This window comes from Sus scrofa, chromosome 6 (assembly GCF_000003025.6).
Source record: "Sus scrofa isolate TJ Tabasco breed Duroc chromosome 6, Sscrofa11.1, whole genome shotgun sequence".
NCBI lineage: Eukaryota > Metazoa > Chordata > Mammalia > Artiodactyla > Suidae > Sus > Sus scrofa.
In genome coordinates this window covers 26461479-26486569 of record NC_010448.4, presented here as the reverse complement: position 1 = coordinate 26486569, position 25091 = coordinate 26461479, and the positions used below count along the sequence as shown (strand labels likewise).

The 25091-nt window shown below is 48.1% G+C and overlaps 1 long non-coding RNA gene across 1 annotated transcript in view; it reads left to right on the top strand.

The window, feature by feature from the left end:
- Nucleotides 1–19679, top strand: part of LOC102162742 — a 452540-nt gene extending 432861 nt beyond the window's left edge. Inside the window, exons 9-10 of the long non-coding RNA XR_002345309.1 lie at nt 2124–2606; nt 16889–19679. This is a non-coding gene — a long non-coding RNA (uncharacterized LOC102162742). The remainder of the gene's footprint in view (nt 1–2123; nt 2607–16888) is intronic.

Genomic DNA, 25091 nt, shown 5'->3' with positions numbered 1-25091 from the left:
TAGAAGCTAAGCATTCTTTTAGACCCCAGGAATCAAATGATTGTGGTGAAAGGGTGAAAGAGTTGGCAAACCAGAGTATTTAGCAATATTCTGGGAGCAGAACTTAATAGCAGACAAGCACTGCATCACTGAAAAGCCAGACTAAACACTCAGCAAACATGACTTTTTGGTTCTTTAAGGGATTCTTATAAAAAATGCTTTCTCACCAATAATCTTGATGACATGGAGGGCCATGCTATTTGCAAAGTTACCTGATGGTTTTGAATTGCAAATTGTCTCTTAATGTGAAGAAGATTTAAGACTCCTTCAAACCATTTGATTCATTTATCATTTCTCCTTTTTATATGTACAAGAGTGACATGGGATAAAATCTACACCAATTAAGTCTCAAAGAGATTTTAAATTAATTATAAAATTAAAATTTCGAGAGATTAAAACCAGCAGGACAAAGTTTTGTGGAAACATCCTGTCTTAGTCATATATAAGAAAACAGGTATCCTACAACTGACAGTGTCTTGATGGTATCTTGCGGTGAGTCCATATGCTAGTGATGCCTGAGCTCTTTTCACAGGTGCAACTAGAACTAGAACGATGTGTTTTGTTTTCCTGAAGTTTACACCTTTAGCAGGTGGTAGTGCAGGAGTAGGGTTGGAATGACTCAAAAAGTTGATTTAGATGATAGTCATGGAGGGGCTACAGAGTGCCAGGCAACATCTGGGAAACTCAGCAGTGAAGGAAACATGTGTATGGTCCCCCCGCCCTCACAGAGCTTTCAGTCCTGAGAGTAAAGGGGAACGGAACATGGGGAGACAAAGAAGCAGGTTTTTTGGTGGTTTTTTTTTTTTTTTTTTTTTTTTTTTTTTTTTTTTTAGGGTCACACCAGTAGCATATGGAATTCCCAGGCTATGGGTTGAATCAGAGATGCAGCTGCCAGCCTAGGCCATGGCTACAGAAACACCCAATCCGAGCCATGCTTACAACCTACACCACAGCTGGATCTTTAACCCACTGAGTAGGGCCAGGGATTGAACCCACATCTTCATGGATACTAGTCTGGTTGGTTACCAATGAGACATGACGGGAACTCTGAGGCAGGTAATTGAGATACATCTTAAAGGACCTGGGCTCTGGGGCAGCACCAGGAAGAAGGGGGGATTTTTTGAGCAGGAGGAACTAGGGGAGAGGAGCATGTTCCCCACAGCGGGACAGCACATACAGATCCCTGGTGAGCCCACCAGCATCATTTCTGGGACTGCACCACCCTGCCTTCTTGAGTTGTTGACGGTGTCTGGCTGGGGCAGCACCCCTATGGGAGACACGGGCACCTCTCCTGCGGAGAAAAAAAAGAATGACGTCCCTGTGTGCTGGCGCCTTGGACCTTGGTCTCCCTAATCATCACAGAGGTAGGCAGTCGACATTGCAAACTCCAGTCTGGAAGTTCCCATTGTGGCTCAGTGGGTTAAGAACCCAACTAGTATCCATGAGGCTGCAGGTTCAATCCCTGGCCTTGTTCAGTGGGTTGCTGTGGCTGTGATGTAGGCCAGTAGCTGCAGCCCTGATGCCACCTCTAGCCTGGGAACTTCCATACACTGTGGCTGGTCCAATCTGAAGGTGAGAAAAATGCAATTCATAGTTTTAACCTGCTGTGCCCAAGATCATACAAGTAGTGAGTGATGGAGGTTAAATGGGGACCCCAGTGGGCTAGACTCAAAGTGAATTTGTGCCAAAAAACATCAGAGAAGGTCACACACTTCCAGGACGAGGAGATCTGGGATCCATTTGACTCATACTCACGCCCTGGCCTAATGGGTGGAGAGGGAGGCAGAGGACCCACAGGTGAACGTGGCCTGCCCTGGTCAGGCACAGCCAAGGTCAAACTAGGAACCAAGGTGTTGGGGAGCGTCTTCTCCATTCACTTGTATCCCCATCATTTTTATCAATACGTATTTAAGCATTGTCCAAGCAGAGCTAACCACTGCTTAAGAGCAATTATTCGGTGATGATCAGGAGGGGGCAAGGAGATTCTGTTTGCTTATTTTGTGAACCTAAAATGCCTGCTTTCTTAATTAAGTTTTAACTCTAGGTTTTGCCTCGAGCTTTTCATTTTTTTCCCTCTTTAACAGGTCTCAGCCTTCTTCCATCACGGAAGGCCTTGGGCTTTGCCTGTTGGATTTCTCTCTTCTAAGAAGCATCTGCTCCCGCCCCAACGCTGAGGATACCGGCCTTTTTCATCCCCAGTCCCAGCTGCTTTTAATTTCATAATTACAGCCAGGAGCAGAGCACTCTGTTCCTTGTTGACTCAGGAGCAAGGGATGCAGGGATTCTCAACCTGGGGCTCCTTCCTCCTGCCTGGCTCCTCTCAGTAACACTTCCCTTTCCCAGAACTCGCCCTGAGTCCCCTGCAAGGAGCAGCCTTCCCTGATCAACACTGAGTCTCTTCGAGGGGCTCCCCCAGTCTATCCATCCTGGCCCTGGGGACCTCATGGATTTTGGCTTTCAATCTCTCATAACTAGCAAAGTTTCCAAAACATAGGAGAGAAACATGCTTCTTGACAGATGAAGGCAAGAAGGAATGAATGAAGAAATAAGCTTGGGCTGGTGTTCAGGTGAGTGCACATGTCTGGGGTCAGTGTTGGTGGGGAGGAGGGGTTGTCAGCTGTTTAATCCCAGTATATTGTTAGAAGTGCTTATCACAGATGGAGCTGTTCAGTGATGTTTAATAGTCACACAGTAACTCCGGTTTTGGTTGGAATACCTATATACCCAGCCCCCTGGGCTGGACATCATTATCCATCTATTCCTTCATAGCCTTAGTGGAGAATCGATTTAATCCTGCTCACCAGCTTTAAGAATTTGGTTCAGTGTCCCTATGTACCTCCCACCACCAATCAGCAAGCTCTTAGATGTCCCAGGTATTTTCATTTATTTGTGCATCACTCATTCATGAAATATTTATTGAACAACTACTGTGCTCCCTGTCAGAGGTAAAACACTGAGGGAGACAGACACAGGATCCTCCCCTCTGGGGATCTTGCAAGGCAGAGGGAGAGTGAGGCTAGCCATGAGGCTCATTCAGGTGGGCGAGGAATAGATTTCTATGCAAACACAGAGCAGAAGCACCTACAATGGACTTCTGTCATCAGCAAAGGCTATCCAGAGGCAAGGATGCAGCCCAGTTAGCCCACACAGGTGGAGGGAGAGAAAGTGTTGGGTTATCTGTTACTGTATAACTCGCTGCTGCCAAACTTCGTGGTTTAAAACAACCACTGTTGTGTTGAAGTCTCGCCATTCTGTGAGCAGGGAGTTTGGATGGGGCTCATTCAGGTGATTCTTCTGCTCCACGTGGCACTCATTGAGGTCACCTGACAATATTCAGCTGGGAGCTGGTCTGGTTTGGTGGATCTAAGGGGGCTTTCCTCATGTGTCCGGAGCCTTGGTGGGCAGCTGGGAACCAGCCTCTCCAGCAGGCAGGTCTCTCGCATGGCCATAAGGAGGAGGTGGCAGCTGCCACCTTTCAGTCTGTTGAGGCTTGGGGCCCCAGGCTGGAAAGGTATTCTTTCCCCTAAGCCCACCTGGTTAAGGCAGCCACACCGCTTGCCCAGATTTAAGGGGAGAAGATGAAGCAGCCACTTGCTGATGGAGATGGGTCAAAGCATCTGGGGTATCTCAAATCTGCCTTGTGGGAGAGCTGGAGAGTGGGTCCAAGCAGAACGGGCAGAGTGTGGAAGTTAGAGAGAAACTGACCAAGTGGGGTGCCTGGAAGCAGCCCTCAGAGGGTGGACCAGGCTGCAGAACAGGCAGAGGTCGGGCAGAGCTGACCTTATCAGGACATGTCCTGGATCTGGGATTTGTCATGGGGACAACAGGAAGGCACTGGAGGATGTTGGGCGGGGACATGACATGGTCATACTTGTAGTCGAGAACGACTGCTCTGGTGACTATGTGGGGAACGTGGTGAAAAGTTTGCAGAGGGAGCCACAGACCTGGGTGTGGAGGACAGGAGCGAAGTGATGCAGGCGAGAGAGATGGATATCTTGGAAGAGGCAGGGGTGGAGGGCAGAACTAGACACAAGGGGGGACCTTAGGGTCATGGCTGCAGAGAAGGACATGACACCCTGAGAGCCCTTGTCTCTGGCAGCTCAGCCTCGCTCCTGAGTATCGTGGAAGACCCCGTCCTATGCCACCCCAGCAACAATTGTCTGGGCAGCAGTGTGGACGCCAGCCCTGCACACAGTTGGACAAGCAGCCAGATTTTAATCCCCGTGTTCTAACAAGCATCAGTCAGCTTCCCATATGTGAAAAATGGGGACGATGATATTAAATGTGACAAACATTTAACCATCTCTGAAGCTGTGATCTTGGTAGCAGCTGGAAAGAAATGATAAAGTGGTAACAAGGACGGAAATCAGATTTCCTGTTGGAGGAGTTGCTAAAACATTTCATTTTTCTAAACTAAGAGGTTTTGATTGACCTGATTTATTTCAAACCTTCAGGGGCCTATTTTGGAATCCTTGAATCTGAAATTGGAGGCCTGAGGGTTTCCTTGTCTCCATATCGCCCCCTACTTCCCAGAGGGGTGACAAGACCCATAGAGCATGGACTCTGTGTCAGGCGTGCTTGGATCTGAAACCCTCCCCAGCTGAGTCTCTCACCTTCTGAGCATCAGTTTCCTCATTTGCAGAATGAGAACAACTGATTTCCACCCCATAGACAGTTGGCATGAGCATCTATGAGATACAGGGACAAGCTTGACAAGCACCACCAGCTCGACTCTCTCTGACATTGTGCATGCTCAGTTAGCTCCTTCCTAGTTCACATGTGGGGCAGTGGAGGCTCCAAGGGGTCAAGTAGCGTTCCAGGCAAGATCAGCTCTGAGGAGAGGTTTGAAGTTATCTGATGGTGACTCAGGTGAGACAGTCCCTCTGGCTCTGGAACACCTCACTCAGAGAGTGGGTGGGTGCCCTGGGGAAGCAGATGTGACCTCGGGTCAATGGGTGTCTTCCTTGCAAGTAGAGTGTTTACACTAGATCCTGTGTGTGGTATAGGCTCCCCATCACCAGAAGTGTTTGAGCAGAGGCTGGAGTCACTGGGTCAGAACCGTGGCTGGGAGAATGTGTGACTCCTGTGAAGGATCAGAGCATCCTGGCTTGGAGAGTCTGCAGGACCACAGAACATATGTTTCTTGAACAAATGCTAAATCATCCCAAGGGTGTTTTTGTTTGTTTGTTTGTTTTTTTTTTTTTTTTTTTTTTTTTTTGTCCTTTTAGGGCCATATCCATGGCATATGGAAATTCCCAGGCTAAGAGTCGAATTACAGCTACAGCTGCCAGCCTACACCACAGCCTCAGCAATGCTGGTTCCAAGCCACATCTGTGACCTATGCAGCAGCTGGTGACAATGCCAGATCCTTAGCTCTCTGAGTGAGGCCAGGGATCGAACCCATATCCTCATGGGTTCTAGTCCGGTTTGTTAGACTGCGTAACAATGGGAACTCCACCCCAAGGGAGTTTTTAAAGCTAGCCTCTCAATCTTTGCTTGGTGGCTGAATGTCAGGATGAACTGGCCCTCTGAGGAGAGGCTGGCCATGCCTCTGGACACAGCCAGGGCCAGATGGGTTTCCTAGAACACCTTGACCACAATAAATAGGCCACATTGCCCTGCATACATGATGGCTTCTGCCAGTTCTTTAGGTCTCTGTGATGAGGCCAAGATGGACTCACCATGGCTCCCAGGGTGTATCCGGTTTCTCCCTCACCAGGGAGACCTCATCCACCACGGTGCTGTAGGGAAGGACTGACCGTACCTCTCTCCCCTCCGAAATAAGTGGGCTGGCTGGGCCCCAGGCCGAAAACACAGTGTGATGAAGTGTTTGATGTTAAATTCGGCATTTCTCCTGTCTCTCTCTGTCCCCTGCCTCACTCAGTGCAAGTCTGTCTCACTTCAGGGGCTTGGTCATCTTGCCCAGGGATCAGAAAGCTTTCTCTTACAGGACCAGATAGGACCTATTTTCAGCTTTGCAGGCCATATTCTCTCTGTCACAACTGCTCAACCACGCTGCTATTGTGCAGAGATGGTCCATAAACAGGTGTGGCTGTTTTATAAATACAGCCATAGACAAGACAAGTATGTATATAAAAATACAGCCATAGGCAATATGTAAATTCCTGGGCCTGATAAAACTTTATTTACAAAAAGAGACAGCAGGCTAGATTGGATCTATGGGCCTCCGTTTCCTGACTCATCATTTCAAGCAGGTCCTCAGCAAATCAAGAGGAAAAAAAGCCCATCCCTTATGCCAGAGTCTGGTGCTGGGGGTGGTACACATTCTCTCCACAGAGCAGGTCCCTGAAACCACAGCATCAGACTCACTGTAACAAGGTCCAGGCAACTGTCAGAAGTGGAGCATCTCAGCATCTCTCTTCTCTTCTTTTCCTCCTAAACTACCTCCCCCCATTGGAATCTGCATTTTAGCCAAGTTTTCCAAATGATTCACATACATGTTCAAGTTTCAAAAATACTGGGTTGCAAGACAGTACAGTCTTGGGGGCAGTGATTAACACCTGCCTTTAAGTAATGTGTGCATGTGTGCGTCCCTGTTGCTATTGCCGATTGTACAGTGAGCTGGAGAGTAAGGACACCAGATTTTTAGACTTTGCTGATAGAGGGTCGGTGGAGAGAGGGTAATCGTAAAACTTGTGCTGCTAACCGATGTGACGGTGGCCAATCTTTGCAGTCTTTGGCATTTTCCAGAGTGATCTAACAAATGCAGTCCTCACAGTACCCCTTCGTATGAAAGGTCACATCTCTGCTCAGCTCCAGAGGTGCCCCTTCCATGTGGCACCCCCTGGAGTTGTGCAGTGCACTGCCTGAGCAGCTGTGCATAGCAGCCCCGCCTTGAAGGCAGCTTCACAGCCTCATATTTTCTGATAAATGGAGCCAGCAACTTGTGAGAAGAGGGGAACAGGGAGGTCTGTTTGCAGTAATGATTCTGTACTTGCATAAGAGAGGGGAAGAGGCAAATGATATTTGCATAACATTTGCCACATTGGAGATCGTTTTGCTTCTTGGTCTTCAAAATCCTGTGTGGCAGCTGTATTACTGCTGTTGCTCTCATTTTCTGCTTGAAAAACTGAAGTTAAAGGGAGCATCAGGATTCACATGAAGGCCCAGCCAGCTCCCCTGCCCTCCCTTCCCCTCCTTAAGCCCCCACCTAGGCTGTCCTCCCAGGCATGCACCCCTCACTTTGTCCTGGCAGGAAGGCTGAAGATGAATGGCCTGCAGGTGTCCGAGGTTGGGGTCTTTTCCCTTCCCTGAGATAACCCGAGCCTTGGCAGGTGGATCCCTGGGGGGCACAGATGGGCCCTTTGGAGGTAGGAGCATTGGCTTCTGGGGTCACTGTCTCCCTGTGGCCCCTGAGGGTCCAGGAGTCCTTCAGCCATGGACTCATGCTCTCCAAGCCTCTTTTGTCTCCTGGAAGGATGAAGGTGCTACAGATGGACAGCCTCAGGCACACTGCCTGCAGCCAGTGCACCGTGTTCCTCTTCCTCGCCGTGGCTGCGCCAGCTGTCTCGTGTCTCCCTCAGGACCTAGAAGGGCCCATGGCTCTCAGAGGCAGCCCTTAAGTCCTGTCTTATTGCCATGGACACTGACATGACTTCCGTGATGTCTTAGTACACTGGGGGTCTAAGCAGACTGGCCTTTCATCCCTTCTCATCTTTATAGAATGAGGGATACTCTCTGCAGACCCCACATGGAGTCAGCCAGGTCTCCTCTGGCCCAGGCTGGCCCTTCTGGGAGAAGTCAGCACACGGCAGGAGTGGGGGCCAGGAACTGGAGCTGGGAGATGCCGGTGAGGGCCTGGGGCTGCTACAACAGGCTGTGTGATGGGGGGGTGACTCACCATCTGCATGGAGCCTCATCCCCCAGCAACCACGATGAGGAAGAGCTGGAACAGGTGACCAGGGAGACATAAGGGTCCAGAGTTTGTCTCCCCACCCTGTGCCTGGGGCTAAGCTGGTCCCATCACACGCCATGTCACTAACATTCACCGAAAACCTAGTCAGCCCACTTCACGGGTGTCAGAACTGAATTTCAGATGTTCATCACAAGGTCACACAGGGGCTAATCTTTGCGTGGGTGTAACGAGCCTCTCTGTCCCCAAGCCTGACCCTTTCCCAGCGCAAAGGCCGTGCAGCTTGGGGATTTGAGATGATCTGACTGTGTGAGGTGGTAACCTTAGGTGACATGGATGTGCTGCAATTGTAAGGGAGCTGCTGACTCAAGGGTGGAAGCTGCCACTGTCTGGCACCTGGACCATTTGCTTAGGGTTTTGCTGAAGCTCTGCTCAAGATGAGGCCATAAAATCTTGGAGTGACAACACCATTTTTCAGGGTATCCAAAGCCCTTCGTGTCCCTCCCATGCTCACTGGTGTTCTGTACCATTAAAGTATATTGTGGATTAATATTTGAGCAGCCACGCAGAATGTGCGTGTCATCGAGCCCCATATTTCTTATCTGTTTCTGCTCCTGCAACTCTTAGGTCTCCCTCTGGGTTTCCATTCCCCTCCCTTAGTCCTTCCCAGTCTGGTCTGGTCTATGCTCCCCTAATAAAAATGGACCCAAAGGGAGTTCCTGGTATGGCTCAGCAGGTTAAGAATGTGACTAATATCCATGAGGATGTGGGTTCAATCTCCAGCCTCCCTCAGTGGGTTAAGGATCTGGCGTTGCCATGAACTGCAGTGTAGGTCTCAGATGTAGCTCAGATTCTGTGTTTCTTGCTGTGGCTGTGGCATAGGCCGGCAGCTTATGGAGGTAGCCGCTCCAGCTATTTCCCTCCCGGCCCTATTCTGCCATTCTGATTAAACTGCTCCTCTTGAAAGAGTCCCCCAGGCCCATTCTCTGCTTTTCCTTGCTTTGCATTCTCTCCACAGTGCAGTCTATTGAAACAATTCCTTGCTATTTTATAAGGCACCTGGCTTGGCTGAGAGATGCTTGCTGAGCTGAGCTGGGTGGCACCCTTCCCAAAGCTCTCCTTAGGTGGAGGTTCATTTTGATCATAAGCAGCAGTAGCCTGTGTTTCAGAAGCCCTCCCTGAGTGACCTCAGGCAAGTCTCTTAACCTCACTGACCCTCGGATTTTTGTCTCTAAAATGAGGGTGATAATAGTACCTAACTTCAGGGAACTGTTATGAGAATTGGCTAAGCTGATGCCTTTTAAACAAAAAGCATCCCCAAATCTTAAGTACAATTGGAAACTTTAATAACATCAGGAGCATTCATGCTATTAATCCACTAAATGCATCACTTGAAAGTTGAAGTTTTTCCATTTTTAAGTATTTAGTGTTGTGAATTTATGCATTTTTAATTTTTGTTTCAGTCAATATTTCCTGTGTTCAGCTAGAGGGGCCTGGGGAGGAAAAAAAAAAAAAAAAAAAAACAAGGAAATTTAAAGACTTACTTTTAAAAATTCACAGAAGTGAATAAATGCAAAAGAAATTTAGACCAACTTTCAAATGAGTTCTTGTGTATTTATAGCCTTTCTATCTCTGAAGTTATTAAAGCCTAACGCCAAGACTTAGTAAGTGCTGCAGGAAGAGAAGCCCTTCTTTTATTATTTCTGAGTTGTCACTGTTGCCATCATCATATGGTCAAGCAGTCGTAGAGAGAATCCTTCTTTGGTATTGATTACTGGAGACCAAGAAGCCCTGTTCTGTGTCTGCCTCTCCTTTGGAGCAGGTCTTGGATCCGAGACCTCTCGTGTCCTTATCTTCCGTCTACATTCTACAGAGCTTGGTCGCCATGCTATTGTAGGCTTGCATTCCTTGCCAAGTTTTTGCTTCTCATCCCCTCACTAGCTCACATCCTGAGCTTTAGTAAGACATGGTGGACCCAGACTCAGGCAGGAAGCAGGGGATGGGGGCAGCATCAGGGAAAACTGGCAGCCAAATTCCATTTTGAACCTAGATGTCAGTTCATCTCATCTGCATCCTTCCCCCAAAGCCCACTCTGCCCTTGACCTTACTCACTACTGACTCCATTTAAAGGTCATGTCTCCTTGGACTGAGTGCTCTGGCCTCCTTCCTTATGGCCTCCACTCCATCCTCCCCCCAACTCTGCTCAGCCTCCCCCATCTTCTCCTACCTACTTATTTCTCCTGAACACACTGGATCCTCCACCCCATTACAGAGCCCCCCCAACACATCAGCTTCATCATGGTAAACTTGACCCACGTGATTCCCTTGGTGGAAATATTCCTCACCTCTGAAGACTTCTACTTGGTGGGAACACTCTCACGTCTCAGAATTTGGTGTCCAAGATTATACTGGGGAGGAAAGAGTGATGAAGTTTAAGAGGAAGCTTTCTGCTTCTAGCAGCCTAGTGTGTTGCTATCTCAGCTACCCAAGTGGGATGTGAAATTTTGCGTTTCTTCTGAATGGTGAGCTGGGAGTCTCTCTGGCATCCAGGGGGTGGTTGGTCAGCTGGGCCTGAAGCTTCAAGAGAAAGTCTAGGTGGGCACTAAACCTGGGCCCCCTCAGCCTGGAGGCCCTGGGAGGGCTGGCCTGGAGACTGTGCTGCACGGGTGGAGAAGGGAAGAGCTGCAGCCCAGGGGAAATACAAGAGAAGCTTGCACAGCGATGGTTCTGGAAGGACCATGTCTGGGCTCACACATGCTGGAAGAGGATGGGGATTCAGTGAAGAGGCAAAGGGGGGTCGATGCTGGAGAGATGTCAAGATGGGCGAGGACTGATGGGGGTGGCTCCTAGGAGACCAGCAGTAACCCTGCAAAGAGCAGGGAGGGAGGGGATGAGAGTGATGGCAGGACAGAGTGAGGAGGTAGGATGGTGACCGTGGCCAAGATGTGTCATAGCAGGAAATGGCAAAGCAGCCAAAATGAAAGGAGCAGAGGGTGTTGGTTAGAAAGGGAGAGGTTCTAGAATAGTTGATGCTGAAGGAAAGTGTGGAGGGTGTGGTGGTTTGTGGGATAACGAGCTCTGCCCACTTTCTAAAGAGCTGATGGAAGCTCTGAGAGACCCGCCCTGCAAACTTGACCCCACACAGGTTTTACATCCTGTCAGGTGGAATTCACAGACACTCTGAAGCCTATCCAGGACCCAGGAGGAGCTGGCAGGAGCAGGGCAGAGAGAGGATGCTGAGGTGCTTGCTGGGGGCTCCTTGCTTAACTGAGGTTAGCTGAGGATCTTTCCTTGGAGCCCTCACTTCCTTCTCTCTCATTCAAGGCCAAGCTTCCCTCTCTCTTTGACTCGTTCCCATTTTGCAGGCTGGGAAACTAAGGCATAGGGGCTGGAGTTATGGGTTGCTCTTCTTAACCCCCTTAAGTACAGGCAGGATGACAGCCCAAGGCTGGTGAGTCGCCTGGTCTAATTAGCCTCTAATTGAGTTCCCTCTCCTTCTGCTCAGGCGTCACAGTGACATTAAATTACAGGATTCAAACATATAATTTCCTAAACTTAAATGTGATTTATCTTAATAGGACGTTGTATCAGGTCACTTTATCATGCACAGTGTCAGCAACCAGATCTATTATTCACAGGGACTATTCCTGAATCAGAAGCTGGAGCCTGGGGAGACCTTGAGAGGTCAGCTTGTGTTCAACTGAACCACCCCCAGCCCTGGGCAGCCCCTCACCCCGTGCTGGGGATAGTGGGTGGACAGCTGGGTTTATGTGCAAGCAGAAGAAGAGAGACCCAGGCTTCACAAACCTCATGGCATGCTTTGTATCTAGCTTAAAGCCTCATTGCTTTAAATTCTCTCCTCAAGTAAAGATACCAGGGGTGTAATGCCGGTCCTATGTCACCATGACTGGGTTATGATCTGGCCAGTAACCAAAATGGGCTGTTCATTAGACAAGTGCTTCAGAGTCATTGCATCTTAGAGCAGGAAGATGGCTGGTTTATTACATCATTCATTAATCCCTTAGCTCATTCAGTCATTTCGTCATTTACAGCAAATTTGCTATGCAGTTAGAGAAAAAAAAAGCCAAGAGAGAAGTGACTTGCCCAAGGTCGCACTTGCCCAAAGGTAGTTGCAGAGCTTGGATTCAAACCCAGGCCTCCCCAGCCCCTGGCCAGGCCATCTTGCCCTCCTTCCAGCTGTCAGCCAGCTGCCCAGCTTCCATGCGCTCTTTGAAGGTGGTGGTGGGGAGCAGATGGCTGGTGTTGGTCCCCGTGATGGATGGGATTCCACTTGGCAATTTGATCTTCAGCCTTCACAACTTGGGAAAGACAGAGAGTGATCAAAAGAATATATTTTTCTAATGCAAGTCACCTTTGGAAATCCAGTATAGCACCCTGCCAGCCTCCCGAGTCAGAGAAGGAGGAATGGGACAGATCTGTGCATGGGCCTGTGACAAGCTGACCTAAATGTGTGCAAGCTGTACAGTCTCTCCAAGTACCAGCCAGAATCCAAAGATGTGCTGAAGAAATCCAAAGGCAGAGAGGTGGGGCTCGCAGGGCTATTCTGAGCTGTGCTTCTGAACCCAGGCCACTGGAGCTTGAACCCCTAAAGGCAGTTTGACCACTTAATATCTGTGTGACTGCCCAGACAGAGACTCAGATACTCTCTTGGTTTCCTGCTCTGTAAAACTGGGGTAGTTGAACTTAGCTCATCACGTTGTTTTGAGGATAAAGGCAATGAGGGATGTGAAACGCTTAGCAGGGGGCTGGGTGATGCTCTGCGAATCCGCTACTCTGCAGGCTTTTGTTAAACACACTGCACCTGTGATCCTGGCTTTTATTAAACAGGCTGGTACCTTCTTTTCCTAAATCCAAGAAAGCTGGATGCACGTCTTCTGGGGACAGAATTGCCTTATTATTTAGCATTACAGACCTGTGCTTCTGAGCTGAATGGAGGGGTGGGAGGAACCTCTATGGCCCCCTCTGCCTCAGAAGCCCCTTCCTTGTGGGGCCCAGGTTAGTAGCTCATAAGACGAGAGAGGGAAGCATCTTTATTTTTCCCATTCCAGGTTTCAGACGTGGGTATGTTCCTGTGTGTCAGGAGCAGTGTAGACCCAGACAGTAGGCTTTGAACTCAGCTGAGAGGCTCGTTTTCCATCCTGGACACTCGTGTGGGCAAATTGCTGCTGGGAGATGGTGGGTGGGTGTGGAGGCACCAGGTGCTGGGGGGGGGCACTGGAGTGAGGGGGCACTTCTGTGGGTTCTGGCAGGCATGGGGCTTCAGAGAGGAGGTGATGTTTAAGATGATCCTTGAAGGAGGAGGAGGAGGATCTGAGTTTGAATTTGGTGACAAAGATGAGAAAGTCCCTGGGGCCCTGCATGGTTGGAGGCTCGGACATGAGAAGGAGCTCGGCTCAGGGAAGGGGGCTCCAAGGTTTGGCAGATGTGTAGAAGTGAGGAGCTTGGTTAATGCAGGTGGAGGGGAAGACAGGGTGCTGATGGGGCTGGGAGACAGGTGGTACTGAGTATGGGGCAGGCTTAGCATTTATTGCCTGGAATCAACAAGTCACTGCAGAAGAGGCAGCTAATCCATCCTGAGCTTGGGGCGCGGGGTAGGGGGTGGTTTCTGGAGGGTGTGCTGCTCAAGCTGGGAGGGAAAGTTCTGGGGAATGGCTGAACCGGGCAGGGAGAAGCACATACACAAAATCCCAGTGCTGGCAGAGGATGAAGGGAGGACAGGGAGAGGGAGAGATCACCTTGTGCCCTTCAGCCCTGGGTGGAGGGTGAGAATGGAAGGGGGTGGTAGAGACAATTCTTGGGGCCACATCACTCAGCACCTTACAAGCCCTGCAGCCACTGGGATCCGAGACAGGGCACAGTCAGGGGCTGACAGATCCGGGTTCCGGCTCAGAGCCCCCTCCCCAGCCAACTCAGGCTGCCTGGGCTCAGGGCCCAAGCTCACCTCTCTGCACATCCCAGCAGAACATTGCCCACGAACGATGCTATTTGGTTGATTGGCCCTTGACCGTGCAGTCTGTTTGGGCACAGAGGACGCCAGCCATCACTTAGATTGTTAAATGCTCAGAGAGGACCCCCCCCCGCCCCCCACTGGGCCAAATGCAGATCTGTAGCTCATTCTGTGGAATCCATTCTGCATTACAAGAGTATGATATTACCCAATGTTTACGGATGGCTGAGTCTAAAATATCCATTCTGAAATCCACTGAAGGATGAAATTCCTTGTTACTTTCATAGATTCTCTTGTCTTATTTTTCCCCCTGTGGAGGAACATAAAGCATACATATTTTTAGCTCAAAGCCTGGTCATTTTTCTAATCATATCTGAGTAAGAAGGAAAAGCCTTTTGAGGGGAGATGGTTTGATGAGCACTGTCACAGCCTGGAAGGGGTCCCTCAAGCAGCCCCCTCCCAACCAGGGTCTCTATTTGTCATGCTTCAGCCACATCTGCATGCTGAGGGCAGAAGATCTCAGCGTCTGTCAATGATACCAAAGTTCACCAGGGCTCAGGACTTAAAAATCAGGCAGAGGCTGCCATGCCGCCCAGGCTAGATGCCCATCCAAGAAGGAAATGGGTCAAGGGCTGAGGCCTTGAGCCCTTGTCCTTCTCTTTCTCCATGGTCGGCATGTCAGTGCTCTTGGTGTTTTATAAAATGACCCGACCCTCTGTAATTATGAACTGAAATGCCTGTAACTCCATGAACTGCACCTTTGTCCCATGTCCGCCATGATTGCCCACTGCCCAGCAGGTCCTGCCTTCTCCTTGTTGGCCAAAGTAGACTTGTTTGCTGGTAGAACAGACAGAACACTCTACCCCCTGCAGTTGACCTGCAGCACGGCACCTGCCAGGCACCATGGCATTCACGCATTTATGAAACCAACAGCACTATTGACCTGAACCTAGCCAGAACCTGGCACCCAAGTGCCAGGACACGAATCCAGCCTAAACCCAGATTGGGTCTTGAACCCAAAGTTTTAAATTAGAATCATTCACCTGGTGTCTGGACTTACTGAGGTTCAGGATATTTGTGCCTCCACACAGAAGGGATTTAGTGAGAGACAAAGTGATAGGCAAGAAATAGACTTATTAGGATAGGATACCTGTGAGAGATGCAGGTGGGCAGGCAAGGAGGCTCTGCCCCAGGATCAAGTGGGCTACAGTTTTCTCACCCAAGAGGAGTGCGGGTGGGAAAAAACTGCCTCTTCCTCTTTCTTAGAGTAGTAGCTCTTCCTCATTATCCAGTAAGAGAGTATTTGATGCTATAAGGTCAGACTAGGACTGTCAGGGTGCTTATCCAAATCAGCAGAAGGGTGGTCCTCAGACTCCTGCCCTTGGTCTGAACCTGAATGCAGGCCTCACCCCATTCCCCACCCAGTGACCTGAGGCATATCTCACGCCTCCACTAGTCAAGCGAGCCTGCCTTGTTCTGATGGCTCTCTTGAGCAGTTATTAACTTACAGTGATCTCTCAAAGTCCCCTAGGTTTCCCTCTCTATCGACGGTTCCTTATTGGAGCTTCTATGACTACCGGTACCTACTCCATCCTTATCATTTACCTGCCCAAGGTTGCCATGGTGTCTCACCAATTTTAGGAAATTCTGTGTATGGTATCACCTGGCACCAAAAATACCTGCTCGATGAACACATGAATGAATGGACAGAGAAGCCTTTCCATGCAAAGCCTGGAGCCTCTTTAACCATGAAGACCACAGCTGACCGGGGCTGAACATGACCCTTTGCTCACGTGGACATTACTATGCTCTGTGCGCAGAACTTGACCTGCGCCTCACTCAGAAATGATATCATTAGTAAGGATGCCAGTGCACCCCACTCTGTGTGGGGTTTGAACTACACGCAGCAGGGCAGTGAGACAGACCCAGCCCTCATCCTCTTGGAGCACAGAGTGTGTGGAGGCAGCCAGTTAACCAAGGGAGGTGGGCGGTGATAGGCAGAATGCAGGGCGCTGTCAGAGTGCAGGACAGTGTCTGGCTCACATGGGTGGTTCCTGGAGAAGGGCCTCTGATTCAGAGACGGGTAGGAATTCCAGCCTAGGGGCAGGCAGGAGTGTTCCAGGCACAGAGAACAGAGGCAGGAATGGCTGGAGGGGTCAGGGCTGGATGGTGTGGGCTGCTTGGGTCTGGGTGGTCAAGCACTCCTAGCTGCTGGAGAGATGTCCTGGAGAGATGTCCCTCTCCTCAGTGAGTTCAGCCCCTTTCCTCGTTTCCCCTCTCCTCTGAGTGTTTTCCAGGCAGCATCCCAGCCCACCTGTGAGTTGCTAGTCCCCCTGTGACCCCCAGGCATCCAGGCATCACAGGATACTTAGGAGGCAGGTGCCCATGGTTGAATATCTCTTGCTATTGATACTAATTACAACCTGAGGCTTTCTTCTCCCTTAGGATGGGAATAACGTACCCAGTTCCTTGACCTGTTTTGAGGATTAAATACAAAAGCCCATGTATGGGCAGCACATAGTAGGTGCTTTACACCACCACTACTTTCTCTTCCTCTCCATTAACAGAACACCCAGAGCTCATGCACTGATCATTCAATGCCAGCTAATCACGACACGAGTCCTTAAAGAATGTCAACACCATGCCATGCCCTTGGCTCCACGGCACCCTCTGGCACTGTTATAGCACCCATTTGACAGATTTGGAAAAAGAGACTCAGAAACAGTCCCAAACGAGTAAACTAGGAATCCGGCACTGGCGCTGTGATCCTGGAGCCCTCGCTCCACAACACGCCCCAGCAGCTCCTCCCAGGCCCTCCTCAGTCAGCTCCAGGCACCGGGAGGGCCCTGTTCCTGCACCTTCTAGTCCTTCCTAAGTAGGATGCTGTTAGCAGCTGACACGCACGGCCCAGGGTAAAGCACACAGTTGTATATAACTGTTGTAGGAAAACAGGAAGGAGGAGGGGTGTTCTTGACCCCGCATGCTGACAAAAGTCATTCTCTCCCCAGGCTCCCATTTAATTTAGAGGAACATATGCAGGCTCGTTGGATGGAGGCCTCCGGGTCAGGATTCCGGGAACAGACACCAGTAGTTGTTGATTACATCAAACACATCCCCAGGCCTGTGAAGGAGGCGACCCCAGCATCAGGAGCAGCTCCCTGCAGGGCAGGCTCCGGTGCTTTTCCAGGGAAGTCCCGAGGTGCTCTGGACCAAAGCCCCAGTCGCCTGCCTGCTTCCTCCTAGCAAGGACATTGGCCAGGAGTGCAGAGTTCAGTGCCCTCAAATACCAGGTATGTTCCAATGTCAGTTCACTTCATTATCCAGAAATTCCCACTGCAGAGGCTTTATAGATGTACAAGCTCAGGCTCCAGGGGCTAATGATTTCACTCTCAGACACAGAGATTGTACTGGAGTTAGAGTCCAACTCAGGCCTGTCTCTCAAATCTACGCTTGTCTGCCTGTTTCCAGCTGGGCAACCTCTCAGGGGTACATTGTATGTGCCGGGATTGAGGTAGGAGCTGCTCTCCAGGAAGAGAGGGCAGCCAGAGGTGCTTGCAAAGATGGGAGCTGGGCATCAGCAGTGGTAATACTCCCTGGGGATCCCGGGCCAGTGTCTGAGGACACCCCACCTCTCTGTCTCACCCAAGCCTCACACTACCCCCAAAATGGCTGATGCCCTTGTGCCCATTTTACAGAGCAGCAAACTGAGGCCAGCATGGAATGAGCAAGCCTGGGCAGTGAGGCAGGGCTGGTGGAGCCCAGGAGAGTCGTCAGCATGAGGAAGTCTCTTCAGGGTGTCCTGGCAGGTTGCAGGGCAGGGCACATGCAGGAGGTGACTGCTGTCGGTGATGCAGGGGTGGAGCTGAGGCAGTGGAAGGTGACTGGAAGAGGCTGGTGCCTGGGAGCAGAGCGGATGATCTAAGAGGGGACAGAGAAGATGAGGGAGGGAGAGCTTTCTCCCCAGGGAGCCGTTTTCTGAAGACTCAGTCTGGGACACAAGGTGGGGCTGCCTTTGGGCTGAGGCAGAAACTGAGTTCTCAGGAGGCCTGGTGTCAAGACTGACCTGCAGGGAGTGAAGTTTTAGGGCCGAGAGTGGACAAATAGGGAAGTCGACCCCAGCATCTGGGCTGAGCCTCTCAGTGGGGTCCCTCAATTCCCGGGGTGGGAGGTGGGCATCCTGCAGACAGGGTGTCCCACCCTCCATCTCTCTATGGAGAGTCCATTTCTCTGGTCTCCTGTGAAGCAGGTGGCTGCTGGCTTCTTCATGGGAGCAGGACTCATTTCACAGCTGGGCACTTCCTGGGCTGAGGCACCATTACTGCTTCCAGAAAAGTGCCTATGGGGCCTGTGGGTAGGAGTGGGGAGGAGGAAGCGAGCCCTTCCTACTGCCTGGCTGAGCCCTGCTCAGGTTTCTCCCAGGGAAGAAGAACCCTTGTCACAAAAGACTCTGGATTTTCCCAGCACGTTAGGGAAGGCCCCAGGGTCTCTGTCCTTGGGAAGAGGGATCTACAAGACATCAGAGGATGGGGGTTAAGTGGGAAGGAGAGAAGCAAGGAGGGAGAGTCAGAGAGTGGCAGCCACCCCATGCCTGGAGCCCTGGCCATGTGCGTCCATGCACTCAGGCTTCCACACAGAGTCTGCTGCTGAGCCATGCAAGATGGAGTCTCTCTGTCCTTGTTCACTGTAAATAACCGCTCTGCACCAACTCTGCACCAGGCCCTGCCATGGTGAGGAAAGGGGTTGGCATTAGGTGAGCTGGGTCTGGATCAGGGGCTCTGTGGGAGAGGCGGCATTGAGCCTGGTCTGTCAAAGAGTTTTCTCCCATTTGTCACAACCCTAGAATCTCCCCTCCTGTGGCCACCCTGCTACTTCTTAAATCTTGAATCTTAATCTTGCTCTCTCTCTCCCTCTCTCCAAATCACTCTGACCACAGCCTACAAAACACTCAACTCCAGCCTACGTGTTCAACAGCAGATGCCCCCTTTGCAGCCCCTGAGCCTTGCATCCACCTACCTTGGAGATGCCTTGCATCCTCAGAGATGCCTCTCTGTGACTCACTTACTTCCCGGTCATCTTCAAGGAACTAGCTGCATTTATTGGCCCCATCATATTCCCTTTGATTCTTGTGTCTCCATCCCTTTACCACCCAACGTTACGGACATGGTTTTCTAAAAATGCCAAGGGACGATCTAAATGTCAACACTTCTGATTCTATGTTAGAAGCTGTTGACCCTGACTTTCAACTCCAAGCCCTTTTTTCCTTTGAATCCCATGACCCACACCTCTTCCCATCCTTCTACTTCTCTGTCCATTCCCTTGGGTATTGCCAGTCTCCAAGTTTTCTTTCTCGCTCCTCTGGTCTCACTGTTTTCTTCTGCAGCAACCTCTGGACTCCTCTGGGATTCCCCCCTCAACTGCCTGCACACTGATGACACCAAAATCTCTTTATCCCCTGCTGCCCTGGGAACTTGACATTGGTATGTAGCTGCAAGGGAGCCAGGAGATGCTTTTGATGAGCCAAGATTAGGGACAGCCAGGGTGGGGGTTTCAGAAAAACAGACTGAAATGAGTTTTTGTGAAGGTAGGCAATACAATATTCTTTTGATTCCATTTAGATGGGAAACAGAATTAAATAAGAAACTCAAGACACTGTGGTTTTACTCACCCACTTTCTAGCCTGTCATAGGTGCTTAATGTTAGGTGCTGTTGATTCATTCGTTGTGCCTGTGTCCTTCTTTTTTTCTATATAAGATGAGAGGAGTTCCCGTCGTGGCACAATGTTAACAAATCCGACTAGGAAACATGAGGTTGCGGGTTCGATCCCTGCCCTTGCTCAGTGGGTTAACCACCCAGCGTTGCCTTGAGCTGTGGTGTAGGTTGCAGGCTCAGCTTGGATCCCGCATTGCTGTGGCTCTGGCGTAGGCTGGCAGCTACAGCTCTGATTAGACCCCTAGCCTGGGAGACTCCATATGCCGTGGGAGCGGCCCAAGAAATGGGAAAAAAAAAAAAAAAAGATGAGAGTACATCTCTTAATATTCTATATTTTTGAAAAAGGTTAATGAGCTAAATATTACTTATTGAATGACTATGAGAATAAACAGGTGAAATAATTAAATAACAGGAAGGAATGGAAATTTTACCTCTTTGGTTAGTTGTGTCCACTTGAAGACTTTTCGTGCCTCAGTTCTGCCTTCTCTCCACTCTGACAGACCCCTTCATTATGACTTTAAATGAAACTAACACTCACTGGGATAAGCAGGTTTGGTCTTTTTTGAAACTTAAAGTTAGTGGGAAAAAGTCAGTTTAATATAGAATCACATTTGCCATCAACAAGGTCAAGACTGTATTCTGCAGCTTCTTAGCCCAATTGTTAGATTCTAAAGATTCCAAGGTCAAGGAAGGCAGGTGAGTCAGGCCAAAAAGGCAGAATTATTGTTGAAATTCACCCTGTTTTGTTCTTAAATTGAGATATCAGTAATTATAACATTGTATTAGTTTCAGGTTCGCAACATAATGATTTGATATTTGTATATATTAAGAAATAATCACCACTATGTCTACATCACCACACATAGTTACATTGTTTATTCCTCGTGATGAGAACTTTTACGATCTACTTGGTGAATTTTACATATATAATATGGTATTATTAACTATAGTCCCCATGCTGTACCTTACCTCTCTATGACTTCCTGATTTTATAATTAGAAGTTTGTACGTTTTGACCCCATTCACCCATTTAACCCGGCCCCCACCCCCCACCTCTGGCAACCACCAATCTGTTCTCTGTATCTGAGTTTGGTTGTTTTTAGATTCTATGTATAAGTGACATCATATGATATTTGTCCTTCTCTTATTTCACTTAGCATAATTGTTTCAAGTTTCCTCCATGTTGTGTTGTATATGGCAAGATTTCCTTCTTCACATGGCCGAATAGTACTCCATTGCATTTATATCCAACATTTTCTTTATCCACTTACGCATTAATGGACATTTAGGTTGTCTCCATGTCTTGGATATTGGCTAACTGTATATCTTCTTTGGAAAAATATGTTAAGATCCTCTGCCTGTTTTTTAAAGTGGATTGATTGGGGCTTGTTTGTTTTTGTTTTGTGGGGGGTTTTATTTTTATTTTTTGTCTTTTCAGGGCTGCCCCCGCAGCATATGGAGGTTCCCAGGCTAGGGGTCAAATCAGATCTACAGCTGCCAGCCTACACCAGAGCCACAGCAACTCAGGATCCGAGCCTCGTTTGCAACCTACACCACAGCCCACAGCAGCGCTGGATCCTTAACCCACTGAGCGAGGCCAGGGATTGAACCTGCAACCTCATGGCTCCTAGTCAGATTCGTTTCCGCCACGCCATGACGGGAACTTCTGTTTTTGTTTTTTGATTTTTTGCTTTTGAGTGCATGAGCTGTTTAATACACTTTAGATAATAACCCCCTTTCAGATAAAAGATTTGTAAATATTTTTCCTTTGCAACTTTGAAAGGTTGTCTTTTCATTTGTTGGTTTCCCTTGCTGTGCAGAAACTTTTTCAGTTGATGTAATCCTACTTGTTTGTTTTGCATTTGGTACCTTTGCTTTTGGTGTTCACTCCAAAAATCATTGGCAAGACTGATGTCAAGTTTTACCATATCTTTTTTCTTCCAGGAGTTTTATGGTTTCAGGCATTACATTAAAATCTTTACTCTATTTTTTAGTTTTTTTGTATAGTGTAAGACCGTGGTCCAGTTTTGTTCTTTTGCTTGTAACTGTCCAGTTTTCCTAAAACCATTTATTGAAGAGACTGTTTTTTCTTCATTGCATTTTCTTGGCTCCTTTGCCATGAAACAATTGGCCATGTATTCATGGGTTTCTGTTCTGTTCCATTGATCTGTATGTCAGTTTTTTAATGCCAATGCCCTACTCTTTTGGTTACTATAGCTTTGTAATATAAATTGAAACAAGGGAGAGTGATGCTTCCAGCTTTGTACTTCTTTGGAAAGATTTTTTTTGGCTACTTGGAGTCTTTTGTGATTTCGTATAAATTTTAGAGTTGCTTGTTCTAGTTCTATGAAAAGTGCCATTGAAATTTTAATGGGAATCTGCAGATTGCTTTGCATAGCATGGAATTTTTAACAATATTAATTTTTCCAATCCATGGGGTTGGAATATTGCTCCTTTTATTTGTCTCTTCTTCAGTTACTTTCATCAGTGTTACATAGTTTTCAGAGTACAGGTCTTTTACTGACTTAGATAAATTTACTCCTAGGTATTTGATTCTTTGTCCTGTAATCGTAAATGAGATTGTTTTAATTTCTCTTTCTGATACTTTGTTGTTAGCAAATATAAATGCCACATATTTAATGTTTATTTTTGTATCCTACAACATTACTGAATTCATTTATTGGTTGTAACACTTTTGGGGTGGACTATTTAGGGTTTCCTATATACAGTATCATATAATCTGCAAATAGTGATAATTTTACTTTTTTCCAATATAGGTGCCTTTTATTTCTTTTTCTTGCCCAGTTTCTATGGCTGGGACTTCCAATATTATGTTGCATAAAAGTGGCAAGAGTGGGCATTCTTGTCTTATTGCTGACCTTAAAAAAAAACTTTTCATCTTTTTACCATTGAGTATGATATTAGCTGTAACCCAGGTTTAATTTTTTTGAACTATAGTAAAATACACTTAACATAAAATTGAGTGTCTTAACCATTTTAAGTATAAAGTTCATCAGTGTTAAGTATTTCACATTGTTTTGTAGCCATCGCTGCCATTCTTCTCCGGAAGTCCTTGCATCTTACAAAATTGAAACCCCCTCTTCCCTAGCCCCTGGTAAACACAATTTACTTTCTGTGCCTATAACTTTGACTGCTATAGGTAGCTCCTGTAAGTGGACTCATGCAGTTTTTTCTTTTTACAAATGGCTTATTTTACTTAGCATAATGCCTTCAAGGTTTATCCACGTGGTAGCATGTGTCAGAATTTCCTTCTTCTTTAAGGTTGTATAATATTTCATGGTATGCCTACAGCATGCACCAAGGTTTTAACTGATGAGCTTCAAGTGAGAAGTTGGCTTGAGGTCTTCTTTTGTGTCCAAATGTGAATCTCGTAGCTTAAAGGAGTGTTGCAGGAGAGAAACATGCAAATTTAAAGGTGGATTCTCCTAAAACCACTCCCATCTTATGGCCTTTATGTTCACTGAGTTTATTTTCAATTGTTAGAGGTCACAAAGAATCTTCTCCTTTAATTATGCTGAAGGAAACAAAGGAAAAGATGGCAGCCCAGACTCAGGTCTTAAGTAGGAAGCAGAACACCACGTGCCCAGAGTCTGTGGTAATGATTTTGATGGGTACCAAACTGAGTTACCCCAAGGGAAAATGGAAAATGGGGCCAGTGCTTGGGGCCAGTGCTTTAAGCCAGTGGATCCTAATATTCCACCTACCCATGAGGATGACTCTGGTAGTTTTGGCCATTCGTTGTATACGCAGAGTGCTGAAGACTAGGCTGTGTTTTGGTTTTTCCTAAGCTTGAGGCATGCAGGACAGAAAGAAAAACTCAAACCACTCCTCACCTTGGGGATCCTTCCCCTTCCTGGATCAGAACCACGCCTTTGCCATATTCCTGTTTGGAGGAGAATCTGCAGTGGGTCGCTGTTGCTGTTTTATGGTGCCTCTTTGTTCTTAAAGTGCTACTTTTCTACAAAGAAATATTTGTAGAAATTCTGGGTGCAGTAGGAAACCTTGAAACGAAAAAAAAAAAAATGGAGATTCTATAAGCCTGCTTGGAAACCAAGATTCTGCCCTAAAGTTAAATTGCTTTTGAAAGAACTTAAGCTGATGTTTCCCTGCTCCTGGCATAACTCTCCTCCTACCTCTCCTTCTCTCACCCTCTCCTCCTCCCTCTCTCTCATCATGCTCACAAAGGTGCCACATGGGGAAATGACTCTTGACTCTTTTGTCCTTGTCCATTGAAAATGTGGCCTATGCCCGCCGGCTCTCTGGAAACCTTGCAGGCTTTTCTTCTGCAGTCCCTGTGAGTGGCTGAATTACCATTTCTCACCCAACCCTCAAAGAGAGGTTGTTAACAAAGCCCACAGTTCAGAGGAGGCCAAGGAGGCCTGCTCAGAGGCAGGCAGAGCCTTGAGGTTTGCAGCAGGAATATGTATGGGTATTTTTCCCACTAAAGAAGGATGTTAAACACTATCAATTACTCCCTTTCAAACAGAGAGCAGAAATACCAGACACTACAATTGTTGAAGGAAAGGTGACAAAGTTTAAAGTTGGACAAGATGTTGGCAGGGGTAAGCTGTTCTCAGTCAACTGAAAAGGCATAACCTGAATTTAGCCAGAAAATCAAGGTTCTTGGTTCAGATGACACCCCCTCTGAGGTCTAGTGAACTTGGGCAAATTGTTTGATTTCTCTGGGCTTCACCAGAATGGTGCTTCATTTGGTTTCAGGGAAACCTGGTTTTACAGTGGTGCTCACTTTCTCTCTAGCTGTGTAACCTTAGCGACGATGGTTGGCCAGCTCCTTCAGTATCCTCATCTCAAGGTGGAAGTCATGAAGTCTGCTCCTCTGGGGAGGGTCTTGCAAGCAGGGTTTTTAGCTCACCTCAGCGAGGTGAGTGTCATTCCTAGATACTGCTACTGCTGATAGGATGGTGATAATGGTAACTAAGTGGCACCTGCTGAAAATTAGCGCAGCCTCCCAGTGCTCTTCTTGCAACTGTGCCATGGCCAGTTTTGAATGGAGACACCTAACACATCCCAGCTCCATCTGCATATGGCTCTGTGTTTGGCTTGGCTCCCTTTGTCCAGAGCTATGCAAGGCTGTGCGATTTTGAAACTGAAAGACACCCAGTCTGCTCGGATTTCTTTGAGAGTGTGCTTATTTACCCAACATGTGCTGTTATATTTTCTCTCAGCATGAGTCCTTCTCCTGCATTTCAAGGTAGAAGAGCCATTACACCTAATGAGAGCTCCTTTCTAGCTCATGTGCCACTTAGAATGTTTAAGAGTGTGCTCGAATTTTAACCTTTCAGTGCATCTCTGTAATGGCATGTCACCCCTAAAAAATGCGATGTCAGCTTCCCTGGAAAAGGAATAGACACTGATTTTCAACCTGAAAACCACCACTCGTCCTTCCAGGGGCCTCATTTATGTGGAGGATGTTATAAAACATCATGAGATGGAAAGGCAGGGTAACTGCTAGTTGTGGAA